This window comes from Pseudochaenichthys georgianus, chromosome 22 (genome assembly GCF_902827115.2).
Source record: "Pseudochaenichthys georgianus chromosome 22, fPseGeo1.2, whole genome shotgun sequence".
Classification (NCBI taxonomy): domain Eukaryota; kingdom Metazoa; phylum Chordata; class Actinopteri; order Perciformes; family Channichthyidae; genus Pseudochaenichthys; species Pseudochaenichthys georgianus.
In genome coordinates this window covers 23,850,912-23,876,348 of record NC_047524.1, presented here as the reverse complement: position 1 = coordinate 23,876,348, position 25,437 = coordinate 23,850,912, and the positions used below count along the sequence as shown (strand labels likewise).

The window sequence follows — 25,437 nt, the reverse complement described above, 5'->3', positions numbered from 1 at the left end:
ATTACTGTTTTTTTCGATTGCTAACATGCATCAGCCATTACTCACACTTTTCTAACAGTTTGCATAGAAAAGCTATTCTAACCTCTAAAACGCACCAACATCTTTCAAAATGTCTCAAAAGAGCTTGTTCTGCACCAATTCTGAGTGAGAAACATACATAGTCTGTGTTATAACAGTTTGAAACGTTTAGCCTTGAAGTTTAGATAACATTTCTCCTAAGTTAGTATGTAAAACAAGAATAACGTCTTTTCACTTAACAATTTTGACAGAAAATTATTTTTGTAGGGATGAATCCCTAATGACATGCAATGTTTTGGTTATCTGAAATGATTCTCCACAATCATATCTCTGGTCTCATTGCTCGGAAACAGCTGAGCCAATCACAGTCAAGCATGGTAGCTCTACAAAGGATTATCCAGGAAATTGTTCTGTCCACAGCCAGAGGCAGATGGTGTTTTCTGTTCAGTCTATTGAAAATAGAAGAAATAATGAAACCCGTTTGTTGAAGCAGTTTGAATGAAAAATTCAACCCGACACCATGCAGTCTTTATTGTACTGTATTTAACATCATAAATAGTCTCACCATAATATAATTAAAAAGAGGAAAACATTGACTTTTTTAATCATAAACATTAACTGTTTCAGCAGTTAGTATCCCAAAATGTCCACATACTTAACAGCTTTATATTATTAATAAATTAAAGAAAAATGTGTGTCTAACAGCAATGCTACTGCTGAAACTCCCTCTGCAGGGCACCTATATAACACACAACAGGAAAGGGAACACGAAAATGCACAACATAAGTTACAGACGTATGAGACGTTAATCAGTCTACTGATACAATAAAGGTGTATTTTGGGTCCTTTCATTAAGCAAACCTTGACAAGGACTACAGCTGAAGACGTTAGACTTAACCGTCAACCACGATGGAAAGTGTGCGCTTTAACAGCCACGGAGAGTTATATGTTGAAAAAACCATTCAAAGTCTAATCCAATGCAATTTCCCTACACTGAATGCCTAATAAACAAGCGAAAGAAAAGGTTGGCGTTCAAAGCCAGCGCTTGGGGAACACTGTGTGCATACTGACGGCCGTGCTCACTAACTGATGTAAACTCACTGCTGTGAGACAAGGGAAGCTCTTTGCAAAGGACCCATCAACAGTCCAATCATCGGGGAGGACCCCAAAGGAGCACAGTGAGATTAAAAGACCAGCTATCAATTTATCAAAGACGCTGCTGAGAGGGAACTTCAACTTTAAAGAGAAATTGGGAAATGTTCTGCCTAATGACTTTAATTTATAAGAGAGCATGGACAACTCTGGTGCTGTAATCTTGAGAGCCAATCTTAATGAGCACTTAGTATGTGATTGTTACTCGTTGATAGCACCAAACTATGTTCATATCTCTAAAGAATTCCAGTCAGAAGAAGAATAACTTCACTCTCAAGGACACAGTTTAGCATATGTCAAATGGAGTTTAAGGTGGATTTGAAAAAGATCAAATCAAACACGAAGAGAGAAATATTGCTTTTCCAACACGTTCAACAGCTTTGCCATGGCAAGACAAAAATAATATCTAATACTGTACATCGTCGAATTTTTTCATCTCCGGCTGCAGCAGCGTGAAGACCCTTGCCTACGTGTTGACCTTTTGGACGCAGTTCGTGTGACTCTCAGTCTTAACAAGAATTAAATGAATATTAAGCGGGACAAAACCAGCAAACCTTCCTCTAAAAGACTTATTTATTATCCCTGTGTGTCATTAACTGTGACTCATTGCTTCTGTCTTGTGTTTTTTCTCACTACTTCTTTATTTTGCTCAGGGGCTTAGGAAGATAATCTTTTCCATTCCCTTCTCTAAATTACAGTGGCGACATCCCCAGCAGAGCCTGAATGTTATCGCTCCGCAGCGGCACAAGGAACTCCACATTAAGTTCTCGGGGCTAAACAGTTTGTGTTGCCAACCTCGAGGCTTGCCGCACATCAGCGGGTAAGAGGAGACGGCCCAACGGAGTGAGGATGATTCGCCACAAACTGTGCCGTACTGTAGGAGTCCCACTCTTGAAATATGTTTAAATACTCTAAATGTGAAAATGTGTGTTTGTGTTGGAACATGGCAGCAGTGTGTGAAGTAATGGAATTATATCAAGTGTGTCCCACTCATAGGTTATACAAATCCAATTCATCATTGTATATTAAAGGCCACCCCAGTTAATTTTAACCCAGAGGCACATATAGCAGAGAATGTATGCATTTTTTTTCTATTTTAATAGAAGGCCGAAGGCACATAGTTGGCATTAAATGGGGGATTTTCAGATTAAAAGACTCATAAATTAAAATGGTGTGCATATCATTTGAATGTAATATAAAAATGTTCCTTAGAGTACAGCATTTCACAGTTTCCTTTACTTAATTCAAGTAAAATCCCCATAGCCCACACATTATTTATAACAATTAAAAGTCTTGCATGAAATGTTGGCCGTGTCTCAATTCAGGGGCTGCACCCTTTGGAGGCTGCATTTGGAGACCGCAAACGTCACTTCCGCTGAAAGAAGGCTGTCCCAATTTTTTAAAAAGACGAGACTCCTCCGAATGCGGCCCACGAATGCAGCCTTATTTTCCCGGATTTGGAGGATACATCTGATGTATCCTTCGCGGCCTACCATATCCCAGTGTCTCAAACGAGCTGAGGACCAAAATGCAGAACACGGGAAACCAGGGATAGTCGGTAATGTAAGGAAATATTTGTATGTATTCATGCAAACTGTGAAGAAGCTTGAAAATGATTTGAGTAAGAAAACTGTGAACTGTTTTTGGGGCCTGTGAACATTTGGTTTTGTGAGGACAAAGGAAGAGGGGGAAGGTGTGGAGTTGACATACAGTCATCTCAGATCCCTGTGATAAGGAAGCTGAGCCACTGGGATTGGGGACTTAAGATGTGAGCTGTTGATACTAATTTGGGCAGCCAATCACTGGTCTGGAAGGGAGGCGCAGATAACTCCTCCTTTGGTCAGCGAGGTATTTAGACAGGAACCCCGCTGTGTTCTCTCTCTCTCTTCTCGTGCCGCTGGGACTGGAGGTCTGGCGGCCTGTGGGCAGGAGCCAGGAGTAGGCCAAACTCCTGACATTACACATATGATACGATATGGTTGTGTATGGTAATGTATTTGATTGTATTGCATTGTATATTACCATTAAAGTGGATTATTGTTTAACGGTTACTAGTATGCTCTGGGTTTCCTTCCTGTAAGATAACGGCTTGTGTAGGGACGCGAGGAGATTTGGAAATGCGGCCAAGTTATCATTAAAATCTCCTAACAGTAACCAGCTTTATTGAAGGCAATAGGCTGGTAGGAGACAAAACGGCAGATAGTAGGCAAAGGGCTGGTCGGGGAAAGGCGAGGGTTCCAGGAGAAAGCAGGACGGGAGTCGCAGGTACAGAACGGGTCAGGGAGCAGGCGAGGCAGGCTGGTCAGGGACAGGCAGGGTCGAAACCGGGAGAGCAATCTGAAGGGTAATGCGGGAAAGACTGGCATGCTGCAAAGTACGATCTGGCACTGAGCTGAAAGGTGTAACAGAGTGAGAGAGAGACAGGGTGTGACTACCAGGTGACTAAGGAATGTTAATGCAGAAAATAGGTGAGTGAGAAATCAGACTGTGACAGAACCCCTCCCTTAATGGACGACTCCTGAGGTCTAAGAAAATTCTAGGAGAGAGAGAAAAAAAAAAAGAATTAAAGAAGAATCAACAAAAACCCTACAGACACAGGGTGGAAGGTGGAGGTATGGGGAAAGGTTAGTACTCATCTAAGAATGCTCTCTCGGCCTCTCCCTCCTGGAAGTCCTCGTCCTCCTCGACTGATGACGCTTCCCCCTCCCCCTCGACGAAGCCTCTGGTCTGTAGCGGACGAGTGCCCCCTGGCTTAACGCCTGGTTGAGCGTGGGTCCTAGAAGGCTGCTCCGGGTAACGCAGGTGGAAGTCTCGGATGAGTTGAGGGTTGAGGATATGACAAGCAGGAATCCACTGCCTTTCCTCAGGACCATAGCCCTCCCAGTCCACCAAATATTGAACCCCTCTTCCTCTGCGACGGGAACGGAGTAGACAACGAAGGGTGTAGGTAGGACCCCCATCGATCATCCTAGGGGGTGGTGGTGGAGGGGCGGCGGAAATCATAGGACTCTCCCGGACAGGTTTAATCCTAGAAACGTGGAAGGTGGGATGGATCTTCATGTTCCGGGGCAAACTCAGTCGAACTGCAGCAGGGTTAATGACCTTGACAATCTTGAAGGGTCCAATAAACCTGGGCGCTAACTTCTTAGACTCCACCCGAAGGGGAATGTTCTGAGTGGAAAGCCACACCCTCTGGCCTACCTGGTACACAGGTGCCTTGGTGCGTCGGCGGTTCGCTGATGTGGCATACCGGTTAGCAGACTGAAGCAGAGTTGTTCGAGCCTGCCTCCAAGTCCTCCGACAACGTCTGATGAAAGACTGGACAGACGGACAGGTAACCTCCTTCTCCAATGCAGAGAATAATGGGGGTTGAAAACCGTATGCACACTGAAAAGGGGAAAGACCAGTAGCGGAACTGATGAGGGTGTTGTGGGCATACTCCACCCACAGGAGTTGTTTTGACCAGGTCGTGGGATGATCGGAAGCCATGCAGCGGAGAGTGGTCTCCATCTCCTGATTCTTCCGTTCGGTCTGGCCATTGGCCTGTGGGTGTAAACCGGAGGTGAGACTGACCGTCGCCCCGATCAGTTCACAAAACTCCCTCCAAAACACAGAGGTGAACTGGGGCCCCCGGTCGGAAACCACATCAGTCGCCAGTCCGTGAATGCGAAAAACGTGGAGAAGAATGAGTTCTGCCGTCTCCTTAGCTGACGGGATCTTAGGCATGGGTACGAAATGAGCCATCTTACTAAACCGATCTACCACCGTCAAGATGGCAGTATGTCCGTGGGACGGTGGAAGACCAGTCACAAAGTCCAATGAAATATGTGACGAAGGGCGACGTGGGACCGGTAATGGATGAAGGAGGCCAGCTGGCACTTGGTGAGATGGTTTGTGCCGATTGCACACAGGACAGGCGTTCACAAACTCCCGGGTGTCAGCCTCCAGCGTGGCCCACCAGAACCGTTGTAGGACCATCCCTCTGGTACGTTGAATTCCAGGGTGGCAGAAAAGTCTGGAGCTGTGAGCCCACTGAAGCACCTCAGCCCTCAAAACCAGAGGCACAAACAAACGGTTGAGAGGGCAAGAACTAGGACCGGGTTGGTCCACCAAAGCGGTCTTAACCCTCTCCTCAATCTCCCAAGCGAGGACGCCGATCACTCGAGGAGCAGGAAGAATAGTGTCCGGAATACCCCAGGTGTCTCCCTCCCGAACTGCCGGGACAAAGCGTCGGCCTTCACGTTGCGGGAGCCCGGGTGGTAGGAGAAAAAAAACTTAAACCGGGTAAAAAACAACGACCACCAGGCTTGCCGGGAATTCAGTCTTTGTGCCGACCTGATGTATTCCAGATTCTTATGGTCGGTCCAAACCTGAAATGGTTGTTCTGTCCCCTCAAGCCAGTGTCGCCACTCCTCCAACGCCAACTTGACTGCTAGAAGCTCCCGATTCCCCACGTCATAGTGTCTCTCCGCCGGACTCAATCTCCTCGAAAAGAAAGCACAGGGGTGGAGCTTCTGGTTCTCACCAGAACGTTGCGACAGGATGGCCCCCACCCCTACGTCAGAAGCATCCACCTCCACCACCAACTGACCAGCGGGATCTGGTACTTGCAGGATAGGAGCCAATGTAAACCGGCCCTTGAGGTCCTGAAAAGCCTCCTCGGCTGCAGGGGACCATCGGAACGTCACCTTGGACGAGGTCAGGGCGGTGAGCGGGGCGGCCATGGTGCTGTAGCCACGGATGAACCGTCTGTAAAAGTTGGCGAATCCCAGGAAACGCTGCAGCTCCTTCCGGGAATCAGGGACCCGCCACGAGGTAACTGCTGAAACCTTAGAAGGATCCATCTCCACACTTCCTTGACCCACGATGTAGCCAAGAAAGGCGACCGAAGAAGTGTGAAACTCGCACTTCTCCGTCTTGACGTACAGCGAGTTCTCCAGAAGTCTCTGGAGGACTGTATGGACATGATGGACGTGTTCTTTGAAAAAATCAAAATGTCGTCCAGATAAACAAAAACATAACGATCCAACATGTCCCGGAGTACGTCGTTCACCAATGCTTGGAAAACTGCAGGGGCGTTGGTAAGTCCAAATGGCATCACCAGGTACTCGTAATGTCCCGAAGAGGTGTTGAAGGCAGTCTTCCATTCGTCCCCCTCCCGGATTCGTACCAGGTGATAAGCGTTTCGTAGATCCAGCTTAGTGAAGATTGTAGCCCCCTGTAGTAACTCGAATGCTGACTAGATGAGTGGCAAGGGATAACGATTCTTCACCGTGACGTCGTGCAGGCCCCGATAGTCAATGCAGGGTCTCAGGGTCTTGTCCTTCTTCGCCACAAAAAAACCCCCTGCTCCTGCGGGTGATGTGGAAGGACGAATAATTCCTGCAGCCAGAGAGTCATTGACGTAAGTCTCCGTGGACTTCCTCTCCGGTGCCAAAAGCGAGTACAACCGGGCCTTGGGTGGGACTGCGCCTGGATGTAGCTCAATGGCGCAGTCATAGGGCCGATGAGGTGGGAGAGATGTCGCCTTAGCCTTGCTAAAAACCTCCTTAAAGTCCAAATATTCTGCCGGAACCCCTGTGACATCCGGAACCAGGTTCATATCCACAGATAGTTGAGGTGCGGCGGCCTGCTTAAGGTAAACCTGATGACAGGAGGAACTCCAACCTAGGATGGACCCAGTTGCCCAGTCAATGTTCGGGTTGTGGCGGCGGAGCCACGGATAACCCAAAATCAGAGGGATTTGGGGGGACCGTAGCACATGAAACTAGATTGTCTCATGGTGGTTCCCCGACATGAGCATATTGACCGGTGCCGTCTGGTGTGTCACCGTTCCCAGCAGGTGACCATCCAAAGCATTAGCCGGTACCGGCTGGAGCAGCCGAACCTGTTGGATGCCCAGCTGTAGTGCGAGCTCCTCGTCAATGATGCTAACATCTGATCCGGAGTCGATAAAAACAGCCAGAGCCTGAAATGTGCCTGTCAGGAGGAGTCGAGCATGGCACAAGGGTCTTAGATTGGGGATCAGCTCAGAGGTTTGGCCCACCAGTATACTCCCTATTACTGATGAGCTCTGCCTTTTACCGGACAACGGGAAACCATATGTCCAGCCTGACCACAGTAAAGGCAAAGATTACCTCTTCGACGTAATTCCCTCTCCTCAGAGGTAAGACTGGTACGACCCACTTGCATGGGCTCGACCTCCCCATATCGTGAGTCAGAGTAGGAATGGGAATTCTCCGCCGAAACCGGAAGTCAAAATCTCCCGGAAACTGGAAGTTGTTGTCTGTTGCTCTCCTCTCCGGGTCTGGATTTGTCTGTCAATCCGAGAGGTGAGCTCAATCAACCCATCCAAGGAAGCAGGGAGATCATAGGAAACCAGCTCATCTCTCATATAATCTGCTAATCCTCTCAGATATGCGTCACACTGCGCCGGCTCATTCCAGCTGCTGCGAACACCTTCCACATCTCCACGGAAAATTCAGCAAAAAAGGCGCAGGCTGGAGTCTGCTGCTCCCACTCCACAGTTCCCCATAAACAGGCTCTCCCCGTCAGATGATTAACGGTGAAAGCTACACAAGCTGCCTCGGAGGCGAAGGTGTGTGGCTGCAGTGAAAACAATATGGAACAGTTTGTGAGAAAAGGACTGCATCCCTCCGGCTCACCAGCATAGCGTTCCGGCGTTCCCACACGAGGCTCCGGAGCGTATCCCGTCGGACCAGGGGCTGGAGCGAGCATCGGAGCTGCGGGCGGAGGGACGGTAGCAGCCATGGTAGCGGCTAGCTGTTGTACGGTGGCGGCCATCTGTTGCATCTGGGAGGTAAGGTAAGCCAGCGTTTGTCCCTGGGTTGAGGTTGCCTGGTGGGTCTCGGTAGCTAAGGTAGCTATCGTGACCTCCTGTCTTTGGATGGCATCCTCAACCCTCTCAAAGCGGTCTCTAGGAGACCTGGTGTTTGCTTGGTCCATTTCTGGCCAGATCATTCAGTCACAAACGAGCTGAGGACCAAAATGCAGAACATAGGAAACCAGGGATAGTGGGTAACCAGCTTTATTGAAGGCAATAGGCTGGTAGGAGACAAAACGGCAGATAGTAGGCAAAGGGCTGGTCGGGGACAGGCGAGGGTTCCAGGAGAAAGCAGGACGGGAGTCGCAGGTACAGTACGGGTCAGGGAGCAGCAGGCTGGTCAGGGACAGGCAGGGTCGAAACCGGGAGAGCAATATGAAGGGTAATGCGGGAAAGACTGGCATGCTGCAAAGTACGATCTGGCACTGAGGTGAAAGTGAAGTGGGCCTAAATACTAATGGAGCTGATGGGTGTAACAGAGTGAGAGAGAGACAGGGCCTGACTACCAGGTGACTAAGGAATGTTAATGCAGAAAATAGGTGAGTGAGAAAGCAGACTGACACCCAGGGTGCAATGCGCGCAGGGAAGAGTGAGTTTTTTTCAAATGAAATGGCGGTCCGGTCTCCCTAGCAGAGTGGATTTAAAAGCAGCGGCAAGCGGAGGAATCACTAGTAAATGTGAGTATTGGGTTTTAACTTACTTTAAATGAACTAACGTCACACACGTCAAACCCAAAGGGCAATTAAAAAGTACATTTTCGTTAAATAATACGGATAAATACGTGACTTTGGTGACGCTAACTAGCTAGCTGGACGTACAACCCAGTCTCACGGCATTTCGTGTTCACCAACACGATTTTTAATCTATTGATTCGTGTTCATCAACACGATTTGCCCCTTTTTTTCGTGTTGCACAGCACGATTTTAAAAGCAATGTATTTCTACTGGTAATGTGTTTCGTGCCTGCAGGCTGCAGCACGTCTTTTTCTCCGGTCGGGTCGTGGAAGACCGGAAGCTGTGTGGTTCATAAAAACATGTTCTTATAATTTCGGACTTTTGTTGCCGTCTGTGAGGAAAATAAATGGGGCTCAGAGCCTCAGGATACTGAAATCTGTATTTTTTAAATCTGTTTTTCCTTCTAATTTGTTATTCTTTTCAAAATAACACACTGTTATTTACTCACCAATAACACACAATTATCCTTGCTTTTATTTATTGGTTTAATTCCATAATCTCGGGCTTTTTTGGCGTCCGTCAGGAACTGAATCTCAAAATAAATATAACCGGAAACAGACGTAGGCATTTCGAGCGATTACCCAAGATCCTCAGCTATGGTTTTAAGCTCGCTGATTGGATGTTTTAGCCGCAATGCATGCTGGGATTTGGTGTTTATATTATATGAAATCCGGAAAACATTTTAAAAGAATAAAATAATACTTAATTCCGAGTGCTCTTGCTTTTCTCTTTGAAAGTCATCACATAATGGCATTGTAATACACGGTTCGGCTGCATTACATATTACAGATCTGCCGTAGTTCTTTATTTAGAGAGCCCTGATGAGAAGACCTTTGGAAAAACTGGAAGAAATGCCGCCGAAACTGAATACTTGACGTGGATCATAAATATATCAACAATTAAACAACATCTTCAATTTCTCTTCACACAATACGTCTCCTTGCAATATCAACACTAATTCGGCTGACTTTTACATTTGATCTAATTCATAGATAGGTTATATTTACACCATAACGGTGCACAGCTGATAGAAAAGGACTGTAGTTTTTAAAGATATTACTGATTTTCTTTGAATGTAAGAATGTAAATACTGAGTCTGAAATAGTATAGCAATATGCTGTAAAATTATGTGAAAGCATGAATAAAACTACACATCTTCAGATGTTGTACATACACACTAATAATACAAAGTTATTATGGCTTTGTGCACCTTGTGTACACCTCCTAGTGGTTAAAGCACGTTATTGAATTATTGTTTGTATGTGTTATATTTGATTACAAAAATATTAAGAGTACATACTTTCATAGGGGGAAAGTATAAATATAGAAATATAGAATATAAAAAATCAAGAAGATACTATAAGTGATCTCTAAAATAAAACAGTTTAGTGCAGGATGTACAAAGATATTAATAGGAGGAGGTGTTAAACAGAAAAACGAATGAACCTTTATTTAAACATTAAATAACAGATTAAGGTCTTCTTTTAAATAAGAAAAAAACTTTGGGGGTATCTATCTACAGATAAATATTAAGCCTGACAAAGTACTTAACGTCTAATATATTGCTTTTCTGCAATGTTAACTATGTTGAAGCACTTATTTGAACTGATATTATACATATGAATTATACTCTTATGTATGTAGATAGAATAAGAAATGTGCAAAATATGACAGTTTAATGGTGGAGGTACACACATATTGATAGATGTCTTGTAATGCACTGTTGAGGAACCTGTGACCCACGTTTTTCATTCATTGCATAACTACACCGTAGTTGTGTATGATATGTCAATACAACTTTGAAAATCTTGAAAGAGATGTGCAAAATAGCCATAATATACAGTCTTTAATTAACTATTAGTAGAGAATAACGAGTAATGAATATACTTTATTACTTGTTTCCATTCATGTCAATTGCAGATACATGTTTAGTCTTCTCAAGCACCAACTATCAAATATCTCTCCTGATTGTTGGAACTTGACAATCACCTTACTTGAATTTTACTCAGGTGTAACTAAAGTCTGATTTAAGGGTTGTTTATATTTCACATAATTAATCAGAATCTGCAAAGTAACTCAAATAAATGCAGTGGAGTAAAAATACCAGGTTAACCTCTGAATTGTAGTGGAGTAGAATTACAAAGTAGCAATGAGCTGTCATGTGGGTATATATTAATGCTATATATTAATGCTGCGCATTATGGACACAACCGATTTTCACCCATTTATTAATTATATGTTTTACATTTGATAACACCAATGTGTTTAATACTGGCAAATTCTAATTGTGGGAAAAACGAAAACGTTCAGTAGAGACGTCCCATAGAACATTTTGCGAAACACAATAGCCAGCATGTGTAGTTCTGGAGGGGTGTTCGATTCCAGTTTTGGGTGGTTTCGTTCCATTTCACACAGCTGTTTGACGCTCTGCGTAACCTTACGGGACTGTAGTCCTAAACGATAGCTGGGGATTATGGGTAGTGTAGTGTCTTCGGCCATCCTAAACTCAGAAATGTTGACAATCGCAATGATGCTCGAAATGTCCCTTATAGGCCTACGTCTGTTTCCGGTTATTTTTATTTTGAAATTCAGTTCCTGACGGACACCAAAAAAGCCCGAGATTATGGAATTAAACCAATAAATAAAAGCAACGATAATTGTGTGTTATTGGTGAGTAAATAACAGTGTATTATTTTGAAAAGAATAACAAATTAGAAGGAAAATATATTTAAAAATACAGATTTCAGTATCCTGAGGCTCTGAGCCCCATTTATTTTCCTCACAGACGGCAACAAAAGTCCGAAATTATACGATTTAATACAAGCAATAATTGTGGCTTGATATTGAGTAAGAACATGTTTTTATGAACCACACAGCTTCCGGTCTCCCACGACCCGACCGGAGAAAAAGACGTGCTGCAGGCAGTAGAAATACATTGCTTTTAAAATCGTGCTGTGCAACACGAAAAAAGGGGCAAATCGTGTTGGTGAACACGAATCAATAGATTAAAAATCGTGTTGGTGAACACGAAATGCCGTGAGACTGGGTTGGGACGTACTACACTGTTGGTTCACACTTGTTTTTAATTCAATTCAGAAGTTTACTAAAGTCATACAGAGATCTTGGCTCTGTTATAGATCAGTTATACTTTATTTTATATAAATAGACCAAAGTGAAAACATTTAGACCTTATAGCCTACAGTACGGTGGGATTTATAAAATACTACCCTGACGTGTAGGACATGGTCCTCTTTATTTCATCACCGTTGGTGATCTCCAAAAAATGGTTAAAGTATAAAAGTAAAGTTTCTGGATCCTTTTCAGCTAATTTGCTAGCAGGCTGCTGGAGCAGCGCAACGGAACAGCGCGTATCACGTGACGTAAATACGAAGCGCTCCGTAGGCTAGACCGTCTCATTTCGTAGGCCGCTCGGTCCAGCCTACCCGGTCTACGTGGGCTGGGCCCTCCGCGGACCGCGTAGGCTGCGTACTCCGAAGGTTGCAGCCCCTGAATTGAGACACGGCCGTTGTATATTAATTCATTAAAGATGGCCCTTCCATTACCAGCTGCAAAATTAACCTATTAATGCATCAATAATTAAGTCCTATGATATATTAAATATGATTCTGAAAATGGTACTTCTTCCACCTCTGCTGTTGGGTGAGTTTGAAGATAAAAGAGACTTTATTGTCATCCGTCTGTACAGTGCAGCACAGAGGAGCGCAGCTGGGTGTCTCCTGGTGTAAAACAAGAAGAATGAATGATGCAACAGTCAATGGGAGTAGAGTAACCGTCAGACTACACACGAGGAGCAATCTGTAAAACAAGACACCAAAGCAAGATACAAGCATGTAGTGCAATGCACAGATTGACTATACAAGACAGTGTGAGAAAAACAAGCTAGACTGGACTGGGGGTCCATGGGCAGCAGGGTGTGGAGCAGTCTGACAGCCTGAGAAGAAGAAGCTGTTGCTGAGTCTGGAGGATCTTGCTCGGATGCTCTACTAGCTTTTATGATCCTGAAGGCATCAGCATTTAGTATAAATGTCATGGATAGTGGGGAGGGAATTCCCACTGATGGACTCGGCTGGCTGCACCATCCTCTGTAGGGACGTGCAGTCTAAAGACGTTTTCGGACCGGTGGAACTTCATCATAGTTTGAAGCAGTGCTAGACTGTCAGTAAATGTACTCAAGTACTATTTTGATATCATTTTAACTCTACTTGGTATTTCTATTTGAGAAAAGGCCATACAATTAATCCCACAAAGGGAAATGTGTGTATTTTCTACTTATATGTATACACAGTAAAAAGACACACATGCCTACACACAAATGCACAAACATGTTTTACAGCACCAGGGAGCAGTTTGGGATTTAATTACTTGCTCAAGGACCCATAGGAAGTGGCAAGCAGTCAGTATATTGAGTCCGATCAGGACTTTAACTGGAGACCCTTTGGTTGGGAAGCCAGACGTTTCAGAGGTAAATAACAGTGTAATGTTCTTATGTGTATGTATTAAAAAAAAAAACAGCCAAACAAAATGATAATTATAGAATACTGAGAAAAAGTAATTTTGCATAAGTAGTACTTTTACTTGCTTGATACATTCTGCCGACAATACTTCAGTACTTTTACTTTAGTTACAAATAGAATCCAGGACTTTAATTTGTATTTAAGCATTTTTCTAAGTTAAGAATCTGAATAATTTTCCAAACACTGGTTCCAAGAACATACTTCTAAGAATGCCCCTTCGTATAGTGTCCACACTGCACAAAGTAGGAATGATTGTACTTCTTAGAACCTGTATTTAGAGATTGGGACTTGTGCAGTGCTGCATGGGCCTTCCTCAAGTCAGTCATGATCTCTTCCTTTGTGTTTACGTTGAGATAATCTCTGCTGCTTAGTCTGATGCCAGACACTGACCTACTGACAGGTCAACTGTGTCCTCAGAGGCAGGGAACCATGGAGCCACTACTGTATGTTGCATTGCCAAAAACAAACTGTTGTTGTTGTCCATACGACAAATACAATATTTGAAATGTTTTTAAATCAATGCAAAATGTAAAGTATCTTTTGCATGTATTTCATTTTGCAGAAACAACCCCTTTTTAAAATACGTTTTAGGAAAATAGTCTTATCTCCAAAGCGTAATACAATCAAACCCCTTACCACATTTTGAGTATTTTTCAAAAAATGCACATATACACCATCCGCCATGCCCATACAGTATATTTTTGTCCTGTGTGAGACACTAGAAAACACATGACCTCCCGTCGGTTGTACTGAACGCTTTGTGAGCAGCAAAGACCTGAACCTAGAGGCTTTTATGATGTAAAGGTTAGTTGAAACACTGTAGGTTGAGTGTGCTTGAACTGCTGACTATGATGAATGAGTCTGCCATTAAATGAAGGAAGGGGGGGGGGGGCACTTTATTCTGAAGTGCAACAACAACCATAGAATTCATGTGGGAGCGGAGAAAAGGGTGACAGCAAAAAAAGATGAATTTAGCCTTTGTAATTTGACTCGGTACACTTTTCCCTGATGTACCGAAAGTGCTGAGTCTTGATTTTAACAAAGGTTTGCCCCAGACACACTGTCAGCCATGCTGGTTCCATAATTATTGCTCCAGAAAACATCTTCTGAGGTACATCCATAGCTGCTGCTGTGTATCTAACGGCCCGCCCACATGGCAGCATGCGTTGCTTCAACGGAGACGCTTCCCATTCACTTTGAATGGGGTGATGTCACGCTTTGCCGAACTGCATTGTGGTTCCGTCATGTCGCATTGCCTCCGTTGCTCGCTTTGAAAGTTGACAAAAGTTCAACTTTTCAAGTGTCGATGGAAGCGCCAGCCAATCAAATCATATGCCAGTACAAGCTCTAGCCAATCAAACCGCGTGCTTGTGTTTCCAGGGCGGGAGATTAATGTGATTGGTTGTTGTCGCACGCCAGACACGCCCACCGGCAAGCTTCAACGCACGCTGCCGTGTGGACGTACCGGTGGCCATGTTGGTCGGTCAGCAGTGACATCTTAATGTTCTGACTAGTGTTTCACAGAGGAAGGTTGATGTAAACTCCCTGAGATATTTGCTAAAGCCCCAGAGTGGCCTTGGCCTCGGTCTCTGCCGCTCACTTTGATATTCTCCTGAGTCAAGGGGCTTCCTGCTGAGACAAGCAGAGAAATCCACCTCACGACACAGGTATGTGATCTAACGCCAGCCAAAAGCGCTTTCTCTTTTCTGACTTTGTAAGAGGGTTAAGCCACTACACAAAGGCAAAGGACCTGAGAAATAGTAGGTTCTCCATTCTCATACATTTAGAGTCTTGCATTGATGTAAAGAGTTATTTCTAAGAACTCGATGTACCATTATTTGAACGAGATAGATTTACATATCAATGGAAGTCAGATGAACAATATGGGGTTTATAAACAAAATATAATGTACATATTTTAATGTTATTGTAGGGTGAATACATGCCATAAAATAGTATATCACCCTTCTAAAATACCATGTTTTTCTACTTTTCAACACGCCCTTAGTAAGGAATTTGCAGACAACTACATCTTCTTGTGCACTCTAAAACTGTTCACTGAGCCATACCGCTGTGTAGAAGTTTAATAGTTACATAAACTTTTGGTACTTTGTAGGGGTGACCCTGAAAAATCCACTATTTTAAGATTCAGTCGAAGGAACTTGATTGGACTACTAATTGTCAAAGAGGTGGGAAAATGTGGTTATGAAACTAAGGAACATTCCACGGCATGGGGGTGCTGAATGTCTTGGTTTCTTCCAGCAGTTAATGATATTGAGTCCATTTTGGTACAAATATAAGCCTAGTTATAATACTGTCTATAAACGTTTAAATCACACATTTACTTTTAATAAATCTGCCTGGTGTGTGCTTGGATAAATAATAAATCAGCTGGACCACCAAAGTAGCATTTAGCGTAGCCTCAGAAAGGCTTAATAACAAGACAATATGGCTACTGTTTCAAAATGAAAGAATACTTTTAATAATGGATTTATGCCTCTTTGTAGTACTGCGAACAGCTGTGTTGCCTTTGTTCAAGCTTAAACATGGAATCAATGAGTAAAAGAAACAAACATCATTTGACGATCACTTGAAGAAAGGCAAAACTTGACCAGATTCACCTATGTAAATGCATGCCTGGGGAAACCCTAGTACTTTAGGTTTATTTTGATGATCACACATTTTGCTACATTTCTTCCACCACTGTTTGAATTCATAGTGTTGTTGTGAGATATTGCACATTAAGTGGAAAGCAAACAGTGTATTGAAAAGGCTTGAGGGGATATTCCGTTCCCACTCAGCTGGTGGGAAGCTCCGAGGTCCCACACTGGAGACTAAAGAGGCAGTTTGGCAGAGAACTCCAGCCTTCCTTGAAAGCTACCCATTCCTTTTCATAACATCAATGCTTGAGGCCTTGTTTTTATTATTTAATAGGTTTCAGAACGCATAGCTCATTGGTGCATTGTTGGTATGCAAGCGTCTCTCAGATATCAGAATTTTCAACAAGCATTTGAATGCACTGTCTGGAATTACTTTTCAAAAGTATTGATACTTCCCTTGCATGCATTACCCTGCAAAAACAACCCAAGTTTGACCAAAAGCTAGACTTTTTTTAGCTCAAGCAAATTGCAAGTCCAACAGTTTGATTGTATGGTTTATTGATCAAATATGAGAGCAAAACAATGTCTAGTGACTTCAGTAACAAAACAAGTCACTGAGCGGCTGAGGTCGGGCCGGGTTGACTTTGTCTGACGCGCATTGATACAAAATGAATGCTAAGATCCAAAAATGCCTCGAACATAATCTTAATTCAATGAAAATTATAAATGTATTATAACGTGTACATCCACACAAAAATGTTGCAGTCAATAGAAAATACAGCGACCCGTTCTCCCACACACATCTTATACGGGTGATTGTTAATCAGTACCGCACATATTTACGTGACCAAACTCACAATAGGTAATAATATTATAAACAATTACCAAATGCAAAAATATAAACAATCAAAAACCTTAGTGAGTGTAACAGAAATCACCATTTGTGACACAATGGCTGTTACATACAATGTAGGGTTAGGGTTAGGGTAATAAACAAGTTAACCTAAGATAATGTAGTTTTTCTGCCCTGGTTAGAAGAAGAAACAGGCAAAATAAGGAGTTCTCTCGGGCTGCATCTAACACAACCCTCAACAGGAGCCGGGGCCCCGCCCTAGCAGCTGATTCCTCTAAACGCTGCATGAAGTGTCATCTTCACTCTGCACATATGCTGCACTACAGCAGCTGGACAGTGGTCACCAGGCGCACAAACAAAAGACCAACTCGGTGACAACGGGAGCACTGATTAAATTCATTGGGGAAATGGTTCCCTCTGATGCCGGGCAATTTGAGGTGCAGAAGCACATGGAAATGCCCGGCAGCTGTGCTCCATTCCCAGGAAGCGCTGTGCTGTATATTCATTATTTTACAAATAGATCTAACACATCTGACTGCCTGCATGTTCTCTCCTCCTTGCTTGTGTTTCAGATGTATTTATTTATTTCCCGTGCACATAGCTTGTTCTGCTGGTGAGTGAATGGAGCCATGAGGGAGAGTTTTCTGGAAAGGAACCAAGCCCCGGTTTTTCTTCGACTTGGAGACTCATGCAGGGGAAAATTCCACAGAGGGTTTACGGCTAAATCCCAAATTATTTTCCACTTAATTTTTAGCTTAACTTCAATTGCCTCCAATCAAAGCTATTCCATGCGAATTACATTACATTACATTGCATTTAGCTGACGCTTTTATACAAAATGACTTACAACAAGTGCATTTGACCAAGAAGATACAAACTTGAAGAAAACAGAGTCATATAAGTACATCAGGTTTCATAGAGCCAAAACATTTCAAGTGCTACTCAACTGGCTTTAGATAAGCCAGTCCTTTATTAGTATATAAGTGCTTTGTTAATAATTCTATCGCTCTAAGTGGAGTCGAAAGAGATGAGTTTTCAGTCTGCGCCGGAAGATGTGTAGGCTATCTGCTGTCCTGATTTCAATGGGGAGCTCATTCCACCATTTTGGAGCCAGGATAGCAAACCCACGTGTTTTTGCGGATGGGAACTTGAGTCCCCCTCGCAGCGATGGTGCAGCGAGCCGTTTGGCTGATGCAGAGCGGAGTGCACGTGCTGGGGTGTACGGTTTAACCATGTCCTGGATGTAGGAAGGGCCAGATCCATTCACGGCATGGTATGCAAGTACCAGTGTCTTGAAGTGGATTCTAGCAGTTACCGGAAGCCAGTGAAGGGAGCGGAGGAGCGGTGTGAGAAATGAAGAGCGATTGATCCCTTCTTTATTATTTCACTGTGTGTGGCGTTTAATAAAACAGTCCTCTGGGTTCCATTCCTCCCACCTCTCCCTTCTCATAATTTCCCTTGCAGGCCCTTTAAGGCAGGCCTCTCCTCAAGGTAGATCTGGCCTACTTCTGAGTGCATCCTCAGCATCCATCTGCCTGTACCCGTAAATTGCGTTTGCTTGCGATCGCAGGTTATCTCATCTGTCAAGACAGGCCTATCAATTTCAGCAAGCATCTCGACAGAAGGCATTAACCCTCAAGCGTCATTCTGAAATTGAGCATTGACAGACAATAACTGCCAGGGATATCAACATATCAGATGGGGACAGTTAGCGATGAGAAACTAAATACCACAATAATAATGATTTACATAGCTCGTCCTCGAGTAACAATATGTGATGCTAACAAAACTACTTGCTATGTAGCCAACAACCAACAGGTGATAGCGGTGAAGGATTTAGCTGAAATTAAAAACGATGTTAATTATTTCTAGAGCCAAAAACAGATCATTTTCAATGGCAGTCTTATTTCAAACTCTCAAAATACACACCTCGTCAGTGCCCCTTAGTTTCTGATACTGAAGCACTGAGGCTGTCAACTAACTCTTATTGAAAGCCCATCTCCATCAGTATTAGAGTCAGAGCACTACATTCTTAGTAAGCGCAAGAAAGTATTCATCACATATGTGCACTATCAGTGGTGTAACTTTGATTTATAATAGATCTTGTTCAAAACTGTATAGGCCGTGAAAATGTGGTTTTGGAATTATTTTGATTGACTGGGTCACACTCAGCACAGCATTTTCTTATGTCGAAACGTTTGGATTATTTAATATGATAACTTTATTTGAGATTAGTTTATTTGTGTTTTTGTCAGGTTTGAATTGGGTGTGGCCTTCTCAAAATCATTATATTATCAGGACATATTTCCCTTAGGGGGTGATAGGAGCCAAAATAGAACAAAAAGAGAGAAAAAACTGGACGTACATTCAACAGGTGGACGAATGATAGTCCAAGTAAATATGCATTTGGCTCTGTTACTGCCGGATATGTAAATAAGAAACAGTTTGCTAAAAAGGTCACTAAATAAACTTATAAGACATAATAATGTCAATGCTTCGTTTACAACTTTGATATTCTTCCCCCTAGTGACCAAAAAGGTTATTACAGGTAATAATTTAAGGAAGTAAAGTCAAATTCATTGGGTGACACCCCATAATAATAAACTGTGTATCATTCTGTAAAGACAAAACTAGAGAGGCTCTTTAATCTTCTTTTAGACGAGCTATTGTTGGTCCATCCACAGACATTGAAGACTTGGCAGTGGGATCCACTCACATAAATTACACAACAATACAAGGTAAATCCTGTATAGAGTGCTCTTTTCGGTGAGTCGGAACTATTCTGTTTTCAAACACAGTAGAAACTCTTCAGTAAAATGCAACGCTTTTATCTGAAAGTCTCACCTATTTTCAGACAAATCCTTCACAGAGTGACGCTTTAAGGAGAATAACATAGCAGCCATTCAAAAGTCGATAAATGCCCCATTGTGGGTGTCAAAGCCTCCCCTCCTACTTGCAGTTCTATATTTCTCTGCACTGTCCATGGTGCTGAACAGGCTTCTCTACCTCCACACTACCATGGGAACACTTGCAATCCACAAGAGGGTGGTGAGTACAGCGGGTGTTGGCTTTACACTGCTTCCCATGATGCCTCGAGGCGGCCATCGATCCCTTAACCAGACACACAAATGAAAACATTCTATAGGGACTGCTAGTTTAAAAAAAATGAGCACATCATATAACCCGATTCTGTCTCACACGCGTGCGCACAAACAACTTAAAATGAGTTTTAATAAAGCTTCTGCGATCACAAGGGAACATTTTGGGAAGAGTAGGCTAATCTCTTCCTCGCCTCCTTTCTCCCTCTCTTTCTCACACACACACCCCTCCAAAGAAACACGCACGTTCATACACACCCTGGATTAGTATGCGTCGGGCACAACTATCCAAGGTCTCTTCTTGATTCCCCTGCAACGCTGCGACCTTTTCCCCACTTATGTACATTTCAAAAATGCAAATAAATAAAATCTCCATAGCACTGTGCATTGTTACTTTCTCCGGATTACCTGTAATTGCAAAATAGAGCAAGCAACGAGTCCATAAACATAGGCTACTGTTTGTGCGTTAACAGCAAAATAAAGCTTGTGGAAAGATGTTGCATATCCAACACATAGAGCAACTACTAGTTTTAAATCTGGGCAGAAAACTCTCACACCCAATAAAGGTTATTCCTTACCTTTAGAGACGGACAAGTATCCATTGTGTGCCACCGCAGGCTCTGCTCGGAGTATTCTCTTTCCCCGGTTCGAGGCTACAGCCGCTCCCTTCCCATTCATCCACTAATTCCAGGAGACGAACTGCGAAACCAGCTGCCGAGCGAGCCAGATATCGCTTCTTCTTTCGCACTTCACAATTGGTACGCCCCACCACCACCAGCAGTAAGCAAATGCTCTAAAAAAGCTGCGCTTTTTTTCCGCCGGGAGCCAAGCTGCGACGAAGAGCTTCACAGAATATTTGTAGTTTCCCTCCTTCAAGTAAAAATAACTAGCTGGCTGCTGTGAAGGGCTCGTGGATGTATTTCCAGTATGTATTTCTTTAGAGAGGGAGAGACAGTGCTGCTATATGACACAGGCGTTGTTCTATATCCTCTCGGTGCCGTACTTACTTGTCGGTGAAAACACACAATATGTCCCTTGCTTCTCTTTGGAGACTCCTAAAACGCACATCCAAGCCGGGTGGAAAAAAGGGAGTGAATATCCAAAAAGAAAGTTTGTGTTGTTAATAATTCAGGAGTTGTCCGAGAGCGAGTAGATAGTGAGGTGTGAAGTCTCTGCGCTAGAAAGACTGCAATGGAGCGGCGGATAACCCTAGATGGCACAAACGCCATGAGGTATCACTGAGCCCACCGGGGAGAAGAGAGAAGGGGGGGCGCAATAAGCAGGTCAGCTGGAACTACCGCGCATTTACGCAAACAAACACGGGAGTGATTGTAGCGATGATGATGCGTAAAGGGCCACTTTGGCACGGTCCGCAGCGAGTGCAGGAGATTAAGGACCGACCACGGATTAGTGTGTGCTTAGCGGTGTTTAGCGTTCAGAGCAACAAAGTAGCCTATCAGGGCTGCGGGAAACACTGTCTTCTATTATGTGGCAGACCATTGGACAAGAAGTTGTTCTGCCATTTGTAAAAACCCCAAAACTGCTGCATGCATCCTGTTTGACCTTCAGAAACCAGGAGCTCACTACCTGTCGGAAGACATAGGGACAGCAATTACATGACAGCTATTATTACTTACTGTGCACCAATACTGTACTTAAGTTCAATAAAGGGTATTTAAGTAATTCCATGTGTTGCCACTTTATACTATCTAATAGGGAAATATGGTAGTTTAAATCCACTATATTATTTAAGAGCCATATTTAATAGTTTATTTTTGGATTCTCTATTGATTGTTTTAAATGTGTTATAGGCTTACAGTATAAGATATAATGCACCCTTGCTTTAAAATGTTTGTATTTGTTTGTTTTACTTTTGTATTTAATGAGATTTATCTGGTTACATTCAATTTCATTTCTAAAGCCCATGACACATTTGTCTCAGTTGGTTTCACACATCAACAAGCATTATTGACAATGTACATATACATATTAAAGATATGCCAAGAATATAATGAAATTACAAGAAAGAATGACAAATTAAAATCAAATAAATACAAATCAAATCAATTTCCTTAAATGTAGGATCCAGGAGCATGTTCTAAGGAAGCCTGAAGCCAGCCCTAACTACACGCTTTATTGAAAAGGAAGGTCTTTAGCCTGCTCTTAAATGTGGGGACGCTCTCTGCCTCCCTAACAGTAACTGGACACTGGTTCTAAGAATAGGAGCTCGGTAAGTTAAAGCTCTGGTTCCTGATCCAGTTTGCAGACTCTAGGAACAACTCAAATGCAATATACATAACGATCATTCAAATCAATGTATAACAACATTTATAGCTACTATTGATTTCCAATGCCCCCAAGAGAACCCTATGTAAAGTAAGGAATCAAATACGGGGTTGTGAAAAAAACAGGAATGGCCATAAAGCATCGTTAGAACACCAAATAAAGGAAAACATGCCTTTTTAAAAGGAGTCCAATCAAATAAATACAAACTGACTTACCTTGGATTTGAGAAGAGTGGTGCTGCATTTATAACGCAACTGGAATTATAGCTTGTACATCCCTGTCGTGTGCAACTTCAGAGACTTGATACAAAAGCGATGTTTAATTTTCTTTTGCTACTTCTGAAACATGTATAGCAGTCATAAAATCAGGAGAAGTAATGGAGTATTAAGCTTATAAGTCAAGAGTCTCAGTGCCTCCATTATCTCAAACACAACATTAAAAGGATTAAGGGTTAAAGCGATTTATTATCTCTGCACCAGAGTCCCATCCTTGCCCTGTGGAAAGTAATTTAAAAGCATTCGGACCAAGTTATAGTGAGATATAATTGCTGTGTTGGACAATTCATAACCTTAGTATTAAGTATTAAAACCCTCAGTCTGCAGGAACACCTTCTTTATCAGCTGTTCCTCATTCACTCTGACTCAGCCTCCAAATAGCTCACAGCTAATGAATAACCATTACTCACATATTAGTTATTATTCTTTCAATGACAGTAATGCACCATACTGAGGTTATGCCATGCATACATGCATCCTGATTACATTCCCATTAGGTAGTTAGTCATCATTTTCAGATCACATACTCGGCGAGATTGAAACCCATACAGTGTGGTGCTGCCTTCCAGAAAACTTGGAGTACATTTTTTTTACTAGTGAAGGACAGTTATTACTTTTAAAAAAAAACTCCAAGTAGGCCAGGTGCATGTCGCTGACCGTGCCAAAGTCATTTTTCATTGGAAATTGTACACACAATCGAGGTCTGAGCAGTGCAGGCTTGTAATTTCCTTAGCGGCAAGCTTAGCCCTAATCAACCCTTTAGCAGCGTAGATACATTTTAGGGATTGTTTTCTTTAGCCGGCTGCAAAATTGCTTTGGCTACATATTTTGTGATATATATTATTTGAATTGGATACAGGTGAATGTACTTTACGTTGCCTTTTAGTTGATTTACAATGTGTGTTTCCATTGTTCAAATTGTTAAGAAATTAAGGGTATGGATATTCCTCCAGTTTTCAAGAATACACTGTCATGATATTGCCTTTTGTTGTTCTGTTTCCTGTTTTAGTTTGTCAAAATAGGATCCTCATGTCATGTCTGGTTTCATTTCCTGTCTTTGTATGTTTTCCTGCCTTTTGGGGATTGTTCTCTTCGCCCTGATTTGATGCAGGGTGTAATCAACCTGCTGCCCTGTGTTTTTGGTAGGTAGCTGAGTATGCTAAACTAGAGAGAGAATCGCTGGCAAGGGGGCTACAACTACAACAAGATGAACATATTTGATTTAATTGTAATATACGTTTCAAAATGATGCCGAAGTAACAGCATACTGATACCGGTTAGTAAAAACCATGAATTAATGCTTTGACAAGTCTGCAGACAGACGGCAGGCAAAAAACCCTTTTAAAATGCGTGTTTTCTAAATGAAGCTTGGCTAAGCTAACGTTATATATGCTCCGACCGTCCACACTCACAACAACGGTCTATACAGACATAAATAAACCAGCTACTGTATTCGCCATGACACAGGCAGTCTGTGGTTTGTACTTGTTTAACTTTTGTCTAGTTTCTGAACAGATATGAAGAGCTGTGAGCCAGAGATGGGGACTCGAGTCTGCGACTCGGACTCGAGTCGCACACACAGAGACTTCAGACTTGACTTGGACTCGTGACCAAAAGACTTCAGACTCGACTTGGACTCGTGTGTTGGGACTCGTGAACAATCATTGTGTTTTCTATTTTTGGCGTATTAAAGGTGGGGTAGGTACATTTGAGAGAAACCGGCTCGAGATCGCTAGAATTTGAAAATACACAACCGGAGATAATCTGCTAGAGGCTGCTACTTCCTTATAGAGCCCGCCTCCTCCAACACACACGAACGCGCACATGACCAATGAGGGCACGAGATCAGTTTGTGCCCAGATGGAAGGCTGACAGGCAGGTAGGCCATTCAGTTACTTTAGCCGGGCTCATTACGCAGACGTGCTCGCCTCTGTTACTACCTCGTAGTAACACAATGGCGACCGGCGGCACACCTGTGGCTGTACCGCTTGTAATTAGGTTCAACTACAAAAACTTCGAACAAAACGCCGGCGGCACCAACAAAAGGAGCGCACACTGCAAAGTCTGCAATATCAAAATCCAGGATGCTGGCGCAACAACGTCGAATTTCATCAGGCACTTGAAAAGTCACCCGGAGAGGTCAGTCACATTAACGCATGGACGGTTAGCAAATATGTTTAGCTCAGCATATGTAATGTTAACTTAGCTTGCTACTAGCTTTGTATTTGTGATACTGATTTCTGAAGTGTTTTGCTTATAAGTTGTTTGCATTTAGCTAAAGTGTGATGTTTTTCCTCATATTGCATTGCAATAGCCTGTTTAAAGTGATCATATAACAAACAACTAATCAGTACTGATACTGTATGCTAATAGATATAGGAGTGATAATAACACAGTAAATGCTTTGCATTTCTTAGATATAGCTGTGCAGTATTCTTAACAGACTGGATAGCAGCAGACAATAGAAGGCTTATTACAACCAGAAGAGACATGAGACTTTTATTTTTTTAGAGACTTGAGACTTGACTTGGACTCGTGACCAAAGACTTGAGACTTGATCAAGTCTCACCCCACAAAGACTTGAGACTTGACTTGGACTCGTGACCAAAGACTTGAGACTTGACTTGGACTTGCAAAAAAAGACTTGTGAACATCTCTGCTGTGAGCTCTGAGTGCTAAGAGCTAACGGCTGTGTTGTTTTTCTGGGGCTCTCATTGAAGATGACGTCACGGCTCCGCCTACACTGCGTTACTATAGTAACTACCCCAGTTCCTAAACTGTAATGGAAGCGCAGCATTAAAGTGAGCCGGGCCTAATAAGGCCTAACCAAACTGAGCGAGGCCTGCAGTGGTAATGCGCCATAAGTGGATGACAGGGCAACAGCCCCATAAATTGTTTCAACAGCACACAGGCAGTATTTCAAACTTTGTGCTCATTTCCCAATGCTTTATCAGACTGGTAAAAGGCTAACAAACCATCCGTCTCTTATTTCATTTTGACACACAGCTGCAGTTGTTGTGCCTCTTGTGCTCAGCCTTGCAGC

At 43.0% G+C, this 25,437-nt stretch overlaps 1 protein-coding gene across 1 annotated transcript in view; it reads right to left on the bottom strand.

The window, feature by feature from the left end:
- LOC117468169 (leucine-rich repeat and fibronectin type-III domain-containing protein 2) overlaps positions 1-21,002 on the bottom strand; it is a 259,509-nt gene extending 238,507 nt beyond the window's left edge. Inside the window, exon 1 of the mRNA XM_034112180.1 lies at positions 20,412-21,002. The gene's annotated coding sequence lies outside the window, so the exon portion shown is untranslated. The remainder of the gene's footprint in view (positions 1-20,411) is intronic.
- Positions 21,003-25,437: the final 4,435 nt, after the last annotated feature.